This window comes from Cherax quadricarinatus, chromosome 26, assembly GCF_038502225.1.
Source record: "Cherax quadricarinatus isolate ZL_2023a chromosome 26, ASM3850222v1, whole genome shotgun sequence".
Taxonomy (NCBI): Eukaryota; Metazoa; Arthropoda; class Malacostraca; order Decapoda; family Parastacidae; genus Cherax; species Cherax quadricarinatus.
In genome coordinates this window covers 20,379,758-20,394,146 of record NC_091317.1, presented here as the reverse complement: position 1 = coordinate 20,394,146, position 14,389 = coordinate 20,379,758, and the positions used below count along the sequence as shown (strand labels likewise).

Below are 14,389 nucleotides of genomic sequence, written 5' to 3'. Positions count from 1 at the left end.
CCGTTATACTCAGTTATATTCAGCTCCGTTATACTCAGTTATATTCAGCTCCGTTATACTCAGTTATATTCAGCTCCGTTATACTCAGTTATATTCAGCTTCGTTATATCCAGTTATATTCAGCTCCGTTATACCCAGTTATATTCAGCTCCGTTATACTCAGTTATATTCAGCTCCGTTATACTCAGTTATATTCAGCTCCGTTATACTCAGTTATATTCAGCTCCGTTATACTCAGTTATATTCAGCTCCGTTATACTCAGTTATATTCAGCTTCGTTATACCCAGTTATATTCAGCTCCGTTATACCCAGTTATATTCAGCTCCGTTATACCCAGTTATATTCAGCTCCGTTATACTCAGTTATATTCAGCTCCGTTATACTCAGTTATATTCAGCTCCGTTATACCCAGTTATATTCAGCTCCGTTATACCCAGTTATATTCAGCTCCGTTATACTCAGTTATATTCAGCTTCGTTATACCCAGTTATATTCAGCTCCGTTATACTCAGTTATATTCAGCTTCGTTATACCCAGTTATATTCAGCTTCGTTATATCAAGTTACACAATATTAAGAGTTTGAAGTCGATCTGAAGAGGCCTTCTTTAGTTATTTCATGGACATCCAGCCTCCACTACTGCTTAGTCTGCATGACCCACGCAGAACAAACGTAGGATCGAGTTTACACAACTGTTTCAAGGACACTAACTGGCGGAAATAAGTCACTGTGACTTCTGTGGATTATCCGAGGTAATTTATACTAATTATGATAATTGTACTTATTGAATGACGCAGGATCGAGCCTTCACCACTGTTAAAGCTGAATGACGCAAGATAATAATAATAATAATAATAATAATAATAATACTAATAATAATAATAATAATAATAATAATAATAATAATAATAATAATAATAATACTAATAATAATAATAATAATAATCTTAATTTCTATAAGTACATGTACAAGGTATACAGGCCCAGCTGACCTACTACTATATAGAAAGGCCCTTGTTATGCATAGCATTTCGTGCAAATTAGGTAAATTTTGTCCCAGGATGACTGATGGGTGAATATGGACAGCCGTACCGGGGATCGACCCCGGACCTCAGTGTGTGAGCTAAGTGCGCTAGCAATCGAGCTACGGGACATTCATCACACTTCATCACTCTTTAACCTGAATGATGAAGGATCGAGCCTTCATTGCTGTTCAAGCTAAATGAGCCACGCAAATTTAGCGCCTAACATATGTAAACAATATAAATGTAAAATCTCAAGAAATAAGAAGTGAGCTTATGTTGTCAGGAAGGTGAGAGTACAAGTGTAAGACATCTTCGTTTGTGGGTTGCAGCATTATTTAAGTTGTGGTAAGACATGGTAGCAGCAGTAAGGACGGTGTTGACAGATAATGAATGATTCTGTAGCTATATATATAACATCACTGATGCCTCTAGGCCTAGGGAATAATTTCACCAGTGCAGGTACAAGGTAACGCCGTGGCCCTGTGTGTGTGTGTGGACTCCCTGGCCCTTCATGTACTTTCAAATATTTTAACTATCCATATTTTTAGTATCTGGCACTGCATAATGTATTCCAGGTTGGAGCAGTGGTGGTGTTACCAACAAGGTGGTACCTGCCCACACAAGGTTGCTGTGCGTCACAACGCTACACTGACTGAATGACGTCAGCAGTAGAGGAATGTCATTGGTCATAATGCCTCAGGATGTGTTATTCTCCTCTTAATGAGTAAAAAGGAAACCTCTTATTATTTTTCTCTGGCGGGATTGTTGTTTTTATCTGACGTGAAGATGTACGATGATAGGTTTATCTTACCTTGGCTTTCTCTCTCTCTTTATAGTTCTTATTCCTGTAATATTTCTTTTCCAATTTAGGAGGCTTGGTGTGAGATGAAGTCGCAGCTTGCGTCACAAGTTACCTCTGGAGTCGCAGCTTGCGTCACAAGTTACCTCTGGAGTCGCAGCTTGCGTCACAGGTTACCTCTGGAGTCGCAGCTTGCGTCACAGGTTACCTCTGGAGTCGCAGCTTGCGTCACAGGTTACCTCTGGAGTCGCAGCTTGCGTCACAGGTTACCTCCGGAGTTAATAATACCAGTGAAGTCTTTTATCCCCTGAATGACGTCAGAGGAAAATGAATTTGATTTGGCTTCACATTTATTTACACAGAGTTAATTGACAGCACAAAATTACGGTAATGTGAGCAATTAAGAACTAATATTTTATAAAATTATTAATACATGATATAAAATAAGTTTTGGTTTAAGTTATCTGGCTGTGGCGAGATAATTAGCATGACGCACGAAAGTTATGCAGTGTTGACTGTACTCTTACTACACCACTACTAAGAAACGTTGCGTCAGGCAACAATGAAACTCAACCTCGACGACAGTATAATGAGTTATCCCGAAAGAGGTATTAAGTGGTTACCTAATTTTTACTTTTTCTTCCACGGTGCCTTGTGGCGATGATCTGGGTTCGATTGCCATTGAGGGTAGAAACATTGGGCATGTTTCTTTACACCGGTTGTATATATTCACCCATCAGTAAAATAGGTACCTGGGTGTTAGTGGACTGGTGTGGGTTGCATCCTGGGACAAAACTGACCTAATTTGCCCGAAATGCTCAGCATAACAAGGCGCTCTCTATATAGTAGTATGTCATTAATGTCAGCCAGGACTGTACACCTTGTACATGTACTTGTACTAAATAAAGATATTATATTATTACTATATTATATAAAGTTTTCGATATATAACTTGAGAACGACTCATCCGATTGTCTTCAAATTTTCAAGACTTGTGCGTTGTAACCAGAATAAAGGTCATACAGCTCCTGGTCCGTGCAGGTGTACTTTGGTTGATTTTATATAAGGATTTCCCAGATATGGTGTCTGTGTCTTACCCTGAGAAAGACTTAAGACAAATTTAACAGTCTGAACAACACTGGTGTTAGTATTAATATGTCAGTTTTATTTTTAAAATGGTGTAAAATTTACTGTGAAATAACTTAACTATTTTTCTGTTGAAGAATTTCAGTCTTTAATGGCATTTTATTCAGAATTTGAAAAATCTATTAAATTAGGCTTTATAGACGAACCTTTTTCTAATTTCCTGAGAGAATTATTGGATTTTGAGTAATAACCCGGATAATGTCTCTTTTTGATCAATCCCGAGTTATTACTGTTGTTAGATTAATACTCAGATGTCAGGGTCATTACCAGGGTCATTACCAGGGTCATTACTAGGGTCATTACTAGGGTCATTACTAGGGTCATTACCAGGGTCATTACTAGGGTCATTACCAGGGTCATTACCAGGGTCATTACTAGGGTCATTACCAGGGTCATTACCAGGGTCATTACCAGGGTCATTACTAGGGTCATTAACAGGGTCATTACTAGGGTCATTACCAGGGTCATTGCCAGGGTAATTACCAGGGTCATTACCAGGGTCATTACTAGGGTCATTACCAGGGTCATTACTAGGGTCATTACCAGGGTCATTACTAGGGTCATTACCAGGATCATTACTAGGGTCATTACCAGGGTCATTACTAGGGTCATTACTAGGGTCATTACCAGGGTCATTACCAGGGTCATTACTACGGTCATTACCAGGGTCATTACTAGGGTCATTACCAGGGTCATTACTAGGGTCATTACCAGGGTCAATACCAGGGTCATTACTAGGGTCATTACCAGGGTCATTACCAGGGTCATTACTAGGGTCATTACCAGGGTCATTACCAGGGTCATTACCAGGGTCATTACCAGGGTCATTACTAGGGTCATTACCAGGGTCATTACCAGGGTCATTACCAGGGTCATTACCAGGGTCATTACAAGGGTCATTACTAGGGTCATTACTAGGGTCATTACCAGGGTCATTACCAGGGTCATTACCAGGGTCATTACCAGGGTCATTACCAGGGTCATTACTAGGGTCATTACCAGGGTCATTACCAGGGTCATTACCAGGGTCATTACTAGGGTCATTACCAGGATCATTACTAGGGTCATTACCAGGGTCATTACTAGGGTCATTACCAGGGTCATTACCAGGGTCATTACCAGGGTCATTACTACGGTCATTACCAGGGTCATTACTAGGGTCATTACCAGGGTCATTACTAGGGTCATTACCAGGGTCAATACCAGGGTCATTACTAGGGTCATTACCAGGGTCATTACCAGGGTCATTACCAGGGTCATTACTAGGGTCATTACCAGGGTCATTACCAGGGTCATTACTAGGGTCATTACCAGGGTCATTACCAGGGTCATTACCAGGGTCATTACCAGGGTCATTACCAGGGTCATTACCAGGGTCATTACCAGGGTCATTACCAGGGTCATTACTAGGGTCATTACCAGGGTCATTACCAGGGTCATTACCAGGGTCATTACTAGGGTCATTACCAGGGTCATTACCAGGGTCATTACTAGGGTCATTACTAGGGTCATTACCAGGGTCATTACCAGGGTCATTACCAGGGTCATTACCAGGGTCATTACCAGGGTCATTACCAGGGTCATTACCAGGGTCATTACCAGGGTCATTACCAGGGTCATTACTAGGGTCATTACCAGGGTCATTACCAGGGTCATTACTAGGGTCATTACCAGGGTCATTACCAGGGTCATTACCAGGGTCATTACCAGGGTCATTACTAGGGTCATTACCAGGGTCATCACTAGGGTCATTACCAGGGTCATTACCAGGGTCATTACTAGGGTCATTACCAGGGTCATTACCAGGGTCATTACTAGGGTCATTACCAGGGTCATCACTAGGGTCATTACCAGGGTCATTACCAGGGTCATTACTAGGGTCATTACCAGGGTCATTACCAGGGTCATTACCAGGGTCATTACTAGGGTCATTACCAGGGTCATTACCAGGGTCATTACTAGGGTCATTACCAGGGTCATCACTAGGGTCATTACCAGGGTCATTACCAGGGTCATTACTAGGGTCATTACCAGGGTCATTGCCAGGGTCATTACTAGGGTCATTACCAGGGTCATTACCAGGGTCATTACTAGGGTCATTACCAGGGTCATCACTAGGGTCATTACCAGGGTCATTACCAGGGTCATTACTAGGGTCATTACCAGGGTCATTACCAGGGTCATTACTAGGGTCATTACCAGGGTCATTACCAGGGTCATTACTAGGGTCATTACCAGGGTCATTGCCAGGGTCATTACTAGGGTCATTACCAGGGTCATTACTAGGGTCATTACCAGGGTCATTGTCAGGGTCATTACCAGGGTCATTACCAGGGTCATTACCAGGGTCATTACCAGGGTCATTACCAGGGTCATTACCAGTATACTTGTAACTGTCTTCCAGTACCAAACAATGGTATAAGATACCATTCCGATGGAGAAAGACAAATAAGCTTCAATCGATGTTAAGCTCGACTTAAACAAATGATTCATATTGACTTTGAGCTGTACAAGTCTTAATTTACCAATTTTATTAAAAAAATTGTTAAATGCAATAACTAGCGAATGTCTCTTCTTATCGCTACAAACCTTAAATGTTGGTGTATTTTAAATATAATTTTTTTTTTTTTTTGGGGGGGGGGGTTGAATTTAGGCTGTGTAGGTTCCAATCTGTCAATTTTATTGACGAAATTGTGACAATTGAAACATTGTCATGCGATAACGAATGAATGCCTCATCCTATCGACTTGAAACCTTCACCTAACATGAGAATGCAGCTTCTGAATGGCTTCAAACTTAAAGTTCTGGAATATTTCCGGATATTGGTCTCTGTGAAATAACTTATGAGAAGTTTTAAAGTTTGGAAGGTGATGTTTCTTAGTGAAAGTTGGAATTATTGTTGATCTTTGTAAATATCAGTTTTTCAGTTTTATTGATGAATCTGAGAAGTTAAGTTCCAAACAATAACTTGTTGAATATGATGTATAATAACAACAGATGAGTAACACACACACATGTGCAATAGTTGGATATCTTTATTGTTGACACGTTTCGCCTACATGGTAGGTGAAACGTGTCAACACTGAAGATAGAGGAATAACCTGTTAACGCCTCTTCAGAGTCGCTTCAGATCTTTACTTCTGATCAGAAACTTTCTCAGCATTCTGCATTATTCATTCTGCGTGCATCAGGGTAGAGGGGGCTGGGGTTACGGGATACTGGGAGACATTTCCGGGATCATGCAGCGACCGAAATACATAGTTTCCTGGAACCTCAGTACAATATATATATATATATATATATATATATATATATATATATATATATATATATATATATATATATATATATATATATATATATATATATATATATATATATATATATATATATGTAATTTCCTAGAAGCCCAGAAGATAACTGTGATTTCCTGAAAACTCAGGAAAAATATTTTCTGGACTATAATTAGCACCGCGCTAGCTGGCCTAAATTTTTGGTTCACACTGTTAAATGTAGAGACTAAGAGCTGTTATCGTACCTCGGCTTATTTACTAAGAGCTGTTATCGTACCTCGGCTTATTTACTAAGAGCTGTTATCGTACCTCGGCTTATTTACTAAGAGCTGTTATCGTACCTCGGCTTATTTACCGACTAAGAGCTGTTATCGTACCTCGGCTTATTTACCGACTAAGAGCTGTTATAGTACCTCGGCTTATTTACCGACTAAGAGCTGTTATCGTACCTCGGCTTATTTACCGACTAAGAGCTGTTATCGTACGTCGGCTTATTTACCGACTAAGAGCTGTTATCGTACCTCGGCTTATTTACCGACTAAGAGCTGTTATCGTACCTCGGCTTATTTACCGACTAAGAGCTGTTATCGTACCACGGCTTATTTACCGACTAAGAGCTGTTATCGTACCACAGCTTATTTACCGACTAAGAGCTGTTATCGTACCACGGCTTATTTACCGACTAAGAGCTGTTATCGTACCTCGGCTTATTTACCGACTAAGAGCTGTTATCGTACCCCGGGTTATTTACCGACTAAGAGCTGTTATCGTACCCCGGGTTATTTACCGACTAAGAGCTGTTATCGTACCCCGGGTTATTTACCGACTAAGAGCTGTTATCGTACCCCGGGTTATTTACCGACTAAGAGCTGCTATCGTACCTCGGCTCATGTCTAAGCTCAGCTCTTTCTGAGGTATACAGTCACCCATCACCACAGGAGGATACCACCATAACAGTGGGGACGTTGACCCCCCGGATAACCCTCCAGGTATACCTATGTGCTGCTAGATGACCAGGAACAACAGGGATAAGGAAGCATACCTGTCTCCACCCCCCCCCCCCCCCACCAAGATTCTATCCGGGTCCTTCGGTTGCTAGCTGAAAATGCTACCACTGAGCCACAAGATCTTTTAATGGACGGGATCTACTAATATAATTAGTAAAAATATGAATACTATTTGAAACCATTATTTTCTGATGTTGATAGTGTTGTGGTAGTGGTGGTGTTGGTGTTGGTGGTGGTGTTGGTGGTGGTGGTGATGGTAGTGGTGGTGAAGATAGTTATGGTGGTGATGGTAGTGGTGGTGAAGATGGTTGTGGTGGTGATGGTAGTGGTGGTGAAGATAGTTATGGTGGTGATGGTAGTGGTGGTGAAGATGGTTGTGGTGGTGATGGTAGTGGTGGTGAAGATAGTTATGGTGGTGATGGTAGTGGTGGTGAAGATGGTTGTGGTGGTGATGGTAGTGGTGGTGATGGTAGCGGTGGTGAAGATGGTTGTGGTGGTGATGGTAATGGTGGTGAAGATGGTTGTGGTGGTGATGGTAGTGGTGGTGAAGATAGTTATGGTGGTGATGGTAGTGGTGGTGAAGATGGTTGTGGTGATGATGGTAGTGGTGGTGAAGATGGTTGTGGTGGTGATGGTAGTGATGGTGATGGTAGCGGTGGTGAAGATGGTTGTGGTGGTGATGGTAATGGTGGTGAAGATGGTTGTGGTGGTGATGGTAGTGGTGGTGAAGATGGTTGTGGTGGTGATGGTAGTGGTGGTGATGGTAGCGGTGGTGAAGATGGTTGTGGTGGTGATGGTAATGGTGGTGAAGATGGTTGTGGTGGTGATGGTAGTGGTGGTGAAGCTGGTTGTGGTGGTGATGGTAGTGGTGGTGAAGATGGTTGTGGTGGTGATGGTAGTGGTGGTGAAGCTGGTTGTGGTGGTGATGGTAATGGTGGTGAAGATGGTTGTGGTGGTGATGGTAATGGTGGTGAAGATGGTTGTGGTGGTGATGGTAGTGGTGGTGAAGATGGTTGTGGTGGTGATGGTAGTGGTGGTGAAGATGGTTGTGGTGATGGTAGTGGTGGTGAAGATGGTTGTGGTGGTGATGGTAATGGTGGTGAAGATGGTTGTGGTGTTGATGGTAGTGGTGGTGATGGTAGTGGTGGTGAAGATGGTTGTGGTGATGGTAGTGGTGGTGAAGATGGTTGTGGTGGTGATGGTAATGGTGGTGAAGATGGTTGTGGTGGTGATGGTAGTGGTGGTGAAGATGGTTGTGGTGGTGATGGTAATGGTGGTGAAGATGGTTGTGGTGGTGATGGTAGTGGTGGTGAAGATGGTTGTGGTGGTGATGGTAGTGGTGGTGATGGTAGTGGTGGTGAAGATGGTTGTGGTGGTGATGGTAGTGGTGGTGAAGCTGGTTGTGGTGGTGATGGTAGTGGTGGTGATGGTAGTGGTGGTGATGGTAGTGGTGGTGAAGATGGTTGTGGTGGTGATGGTAAAGGTGGTGAAGATGGTTGTGGTGGTGATGGTACTGGTGGTGAAGATGGTTGTGGTGGTGATGGTAATGGTGAAGATGGTTGTGGTGGTGATGGTAGTGGTGGTGAAGATGGTTGTGGTGGTGATGGTAGTGGTGGTGATGGTAGTGGTGGTAAAGATGGTTGTGGTGGTGATGGTAATGGTGGTGAAGATGGTTGTGGTGGTGATGGTAGTGGTGGTGAAGATGGTTGTGGTGGTGATGGTAGTGGTGGTGAAGATGGTTGTGGTGGTGATGAAAGGTGGAGAAGATGGTTGTGGTGGTGATGGTAGTGGTGGTGAAAATGGTTGTGGTGTTAATGGTAGTGGTGGAGAAGATGGTTGTGGTGGCGATGGTAGTGGTGGAGAAGATGGTCGTGGTGGTGATGGTAGTGGTGGTGAAGATGGTTATGGTGGTGATGGTAGTGGTGAAGATGGTTGTGGTGGCGATGGTAGTGGTGGTGAAGATGGTTGTGGTGGTGATGATAGTAGTGGAGAAGATGGTTGTGGTGGTGAAGATGGTTGTGGTGGTGATGGTAGTGGTGGAGAAGATGGTTGTGGTGGTGATGGTAGTAGTGGAGAAGATGGTTGTGGTGGTGAAGATGGTTGTGGTGGTGATGGTAGTGGTGGAGAAGATGGTTGTGGTGGTGATGGTAGTGGTGGAGAAGATGGTCGTGGTGGTGACGGTACTGGTGGTGAAGATGGTTATGGTGGTGATGGTAGTGGTAGAGAAGATGGTTGTGGTGGCGATGGTAGTGGTGGTGAAGATGGTTGTGGTGGTGGTGATGGTAGTAGTGGAGAAGATGGTTGTGGTGGTGAAGATGGTTGTGGTGGTGATGGTAGTGGTGGAGAAGATGGTTGTGGTGGTGACGGTAGTGGTGGTGAAGATGGTTGTGGTGGTGATGGTAGTAGTGGAGAAGATGGTTGTGGTGGTGAAGATGGTTGTGGTGGTGATGGTAGTGGTGGAGAAGATGGTTGTGGTGGTGATGGTAGTGGTGGAGAAGATGGTCGTGGTGGTGATGGTAGTGGTGGTGAAGATGGTTATGGTGGTGATGGTAGTGGTGGAGAAGATGGTTGTGGTGGCGATGGTAGTGGTGGTGAAGATGGTTGTGGTGGTGATGGTAGTAGTGGAGAAGATGGTTGTGGTGGTGAAGATGGTTGTGGTGGTGATGGTAGTGGTGGAGAAGATAGTTGTGGTGAAGATGGTTGTGGTGAAGATGGTTGTGGTGGCGATGGTAGTGGTGGTGAAGATGGTTGTGGTGGTGATGGTAGTAGTGGAGAAAATGGTTGTGGTGGTGAAGATGGTTGTGGTGGTGATGGTAGTAGTCAAGAAAATGGTTGTGGTGGTGAAGATGGTTGTGGTGGTGATGGTAGTGGTGGAGAAGATAGTTGTGGTGAAGATGGTTGTGGTGAAGATGGTTGTGGTGGTGATGGTAGTGGTGGAGAAGATAGTTGTGGTGAAGATGGTTGTGGTGAAGATGGTTGTGGTGGTGATGGTAGTGGTGGAGAAGATAGTTGTGGTGAAGATGGTTGTGGTGGTGATGGTAGTGGTGGAGAAGATAGTTGTGGTGAAGATGGTTGTGGTGAAGATGGTTGTGGTGGCGATGGTAGTGGTGGTGAAGATGGTTGTGGTGGTGATTGTAGTGGTGGAGAAGATAGTTGTGGTGAAGATGGTTGTGGTGAAGCTGGTTGTGGTGAAGATGGTTGTGGTGGTGATGGTAGTGGTGGAGAAGATAGTTGTGGTGAAGATGGTTGTGGTGAAGATGGTTGTGGTGGCGATGGTAGTGGTGGTGAAGATGGTTGTGGTGGTGATGGTAGTGGTGGAGAAGATAGTTGTGGTGAAGATGGTTGTGGTGAAGATGGTTGTGGTGAAGATGGTTGTGGTGGCGATGGTAGTGGTGGTGAAGATGGTTGTGGTGGTGATGGTAGTAGTGGAGAAGATGGTTGTGGTGGTGAAGATGGTTGTGGTGGTGATGGTAGTGGTGGTGAAGATAGTTGTGGTGAAGATGGTTGTGGTGGTGAAGATGGTTGTGGTGGTGATGGTAGTAGTGGAGAAGATGGTTGTGGTGGTGATGGTAGTGGTGGTGAAGATAGTTGTGGTGAAGATGGTTGTGGTGGTGAAGATGGTTGTGGTGGTGATGGTAGTGGTGGAGAAGATAGTTGTGGTGAAGATGGTTGTGGTGGTGATGGTAGTGGTGGAGAAGATAGTTGTGGTGAAGATGGTTGTGGTGAAGATGGTTGTGGTGAAGATGGTTGTGGTGGCGATGGTAGTGGTGGTGAAGATGGTTGTGGTGGTGATGGTAGTGGTGGAGAAGATAGTTGTGGTGAAGATGGTTGTGATGAAGATGGTTGTGGTGAAGATGGTTGTGGTGGCGATGGTAGTGGTGGTGAAGATGGTTGTGGTGGTGATGGTAGTAGTGGAGAAGATGGTTGTGGTGGTGAAGATGGTTGTGGTGGTGATGGTAGTGGTGGTGAAGATGGTTGTGGTGGTGAAGATGGTTGTGGTGGTGATGGTAGTGGTGGAGAAGATAGTTGTGGTGAAGATGGTTGTGGTGGTGATGGTAGTGGTGGAGAAGATAGTTGTGGTGAAGATGGTTGTGGTGAAGATGGTTGTGGTGGTGATGGTAGTGGTGGAGAAGATAGTTGTGGTGAAGATAGTTGTGGTGAAGATGGTTGTGGTGAAGATGGTTGTGGTGGTGATGGTAATGGTGGAGAAGATAGTTGTGGTGAAGATGGTTGTGGTGAAGATGGTTGTGGTGGTGATGGTAGTGGTGGAGAAGATAGTTGTGGTGAAGATGGTTGTGGTGAAGATGGTTGTGGTGGCGATGGTAGTGGTGGTGAAGATGGTTGTGGTGGTGATGGTAGTGGTGGAGAAGATAGTTGTGGTGAAGATGGTTGTGGTGAAGATGGTTGTGGTGAAGATGGTTGTGGTGGTGATGGTAGTGGTGGAGAAGATAGTTGTGGTGAAGATGGTTGTGGTGGTGATGGTAGTGGTGGAGAAGATAGTTGTGGTGAAGATGGTTGTGGTGGTGATGGTAGTGGTGGAGAAGATAGTTGTGGTGAAGATGGTTGTGGTGAAGATGGTTGTGGTGGCGATGGTAGTGGTGGTGAAGATGGTTGTGTTGGTGATGGTAGTGGTGGAGAAGATAGTTGTGGTGAAGATGGCTGTGGTGAAGATGGTTGTGGTGAAGATGGTTGTGGTGGTGAAGATGGTTGTGGTGGTGATGGTAGTGGTGGAGAAGATAGTTGTGGTGAAGATGGTTGTGGTGGTGATGGTAGTGGTGGAGAAGATAGTTGTGGTGAAGATGGTTGTGGTGAAGATGGTTGTGGTGAAGATGGTTGTGGTGGCGATGGTAGTGGTGCTGAAGATGGTTGTGGTGGTGATGGTAGTGGTGGAGAAGATAGTTGTGGTGAAGATGGTTGTGATGAAGATGGTTGTGGTGAAGATGGTTGTGGTGGCGATGGTAGTGGTGGTGAAGATGGTTGTGGTGGTGATGGTAGTAGTGGAGAAGATGGTTGTGGTGGTGAAGATGGTTGTGGTGGTGATGGTAGTGGTGAAGATGGTTGTGGTGGTGAAGATGGTTGTGGTGGTGATGGTAGTGGTGGAGAAGATAGTTGTGGTGAAGATGGTTGTGGTGGTGATGGTAGTGGTGGTGAAGATAGTTGTGGTGAAGATGGTTGTGGTGAAGATGGTTGTGATGGTGATGGTAGTGGTGGAGAAGATAGTTGTGGTGAAGATAGTTGTGGTGAAGATGGTTGTGGTGAAGATGGTTGTGGTGGTGATGGTAGTGGTGGAGAAGATAGTTGTGGTGAAGATGGTTGTGGTGAAGATGGTTGTGGTGGTGATGGTAGTGGTGGAGAAGATAGTTGTGGTGAAGATGGTTGTGGTGAAGATGGTTGTGGTGGCGATGGTAGTGGTGGTGAAGATGGTTGTGGTGGTGATGGTAGTGGTGGAGAAGATAGTTGTGGTGAAGATGGTTGTGGTGAAGATGGTTGTGGTGAAGATGGTTGTGGTGGTGATGGTAGTGGTGGAGAAGATAGTTGTGGTGAAGATGGTTGTGGTGGTGATGGTAGTGGTGGAGAAGATAGTTGTGGTGAAGATGGTTGTGGTGGTGATGGTAGTGGTGGAGAAGATAGTTGTGGTGAAGATGGTTGTGGTGAAGATGGTTGTGGTGGCGATGGTAGTGGTGGTGAAGATGGTTGTGTTGGTGATGGTAGTGGTGGAGAAGATAGTTGTGGTGAAGATGGTTGTGGTGAAGATGGTTGTGGTGAAGATGGTTGTGGTGGCGATGGTAGTGGTGGAGAAGATAGTTGTGGTGAAGATGGTTGTGGTGGTGAAGATGGTAGTGGTGGTGAAGATGGTAGTGGTGGTGAAGATGGTAGTGGTGGTGAAGATGGTAGTGGTGGTGAAGATGGTTGTGGTGAAGATGGTTGTGGTGGTGATGGTAGTGGTGGAGAAGATAGTTGTGGTGAAGATGGTTGTGGTGAAGATGGTTGTGGTGGTGATGGTAGTGGTGGTGAAGATGGTTGTGGTGGTGAAGATGGTAGTGGTGGTGAAGATGGTTGTGGTGGTGATGGTAGTGGTGGAGAAGATAGTTGTGGTGAAGATGGTTGTGGTGAAGATGGTTGTGGTGGTGATGGTAGTGGTGGTGAAGATGGTTGTGGTGGTGAAGATGGTAGTGGTGGTGAAGATGGTAGTGGTGGTGAAGATGGTAGTGGTGGTGAAGATGGTAGTGGTGGTGAAGATGGTAGTGGTGGTGAAGACTATTATGGTGTGTAAAACAACCACAGGGGGAGTTTAATGATAGCTCTAGGCCTTGCATGTTGCTATCAACACATCATGAGTTTGCAGTGTTGCAGAAATGTGTAGGAAGTCCAAGCAAATTCGTTCAGAGGAACGTATGAAAATTAACATGACGCAGACATTGCAACTATGCGCAAATTAATATTAATTTAGCAGCCTAACTAACAGCGTTCGAATTTACGTAACAAATTTTAACTTATTCCTACAAATTATTTAAAGCTGAATCTAACTTAAATTACTAGAAAACACTATTTTGATTGTCTCGGAACACAGCAACAATAATAACTTGGATTTTTTTTTGGTAAATGAGGCTTGTAAATAAACAAAGTCGACAAATTTTGGGTATAAATACACATATACTGTGGAATAAAGAGGTCCCTTGATGCCGGTCAGGGACTCTTGATCCAGGGAACTAGATTTATCCTCCCTTTCCTCGGAATAAACCTGAAGGCCTGCCATTCCGCAGGCTCTGTACGAACCCAACGACTTTACTGCTTCTTCCGAATAAAATAAATATGAACTAAACAAATTGTTAATCTATATTTGTAAGTGTTTGGTAACCTTTAGGAAAATAAAAATAAATTATTATTATTATTATTATTATTATTATTATTATTACTACTATTCCTTATGTCAAGTGTTCGCTGTGGTTTGGATTCGATCGTCGATTTTCAACACTATGGCGCAGGTTTCATTATATTCTCCACTCTTTCTATTCAAATCGGAGGTGAAGGGCCTCTTGATCCAAGGAACTGGACCTGCCCTTCCTTTTCTTGGGTCGAACCTGAACGCTTCCCATCTTCCCCTGGAAAATTTAGCGC

General features: G+C 44.1%; 1 protein-coding gene across 2 annotated transcripts in view; it reads right to left on the bottom strand.

Moving 5' to 3' along the window:
- The window catches only part of LOC128691672 (mucin-2-like), an 85,520-nt gene that overhangs the window by 26,453 nt on the left and 44,678 nt on the right, over window positions 1-14,389 (bottom strand). Inside the window, exon 2 of one of the 2 annotated variants that reach the window (XM_070088866.1) lies at window positions 1,837-2,131. The exons of the other annotated variant lie outside the window; for it this stretch is intronic. The gene's annotated coding sequence lies outside the window, so the exon portion shown is untranslated. The remainder of the gene's footprint in view (window positions 1-1,836; window positions 2,132-14,389) is intronic. 2 annotated transcript variants of the gene reach the window in all.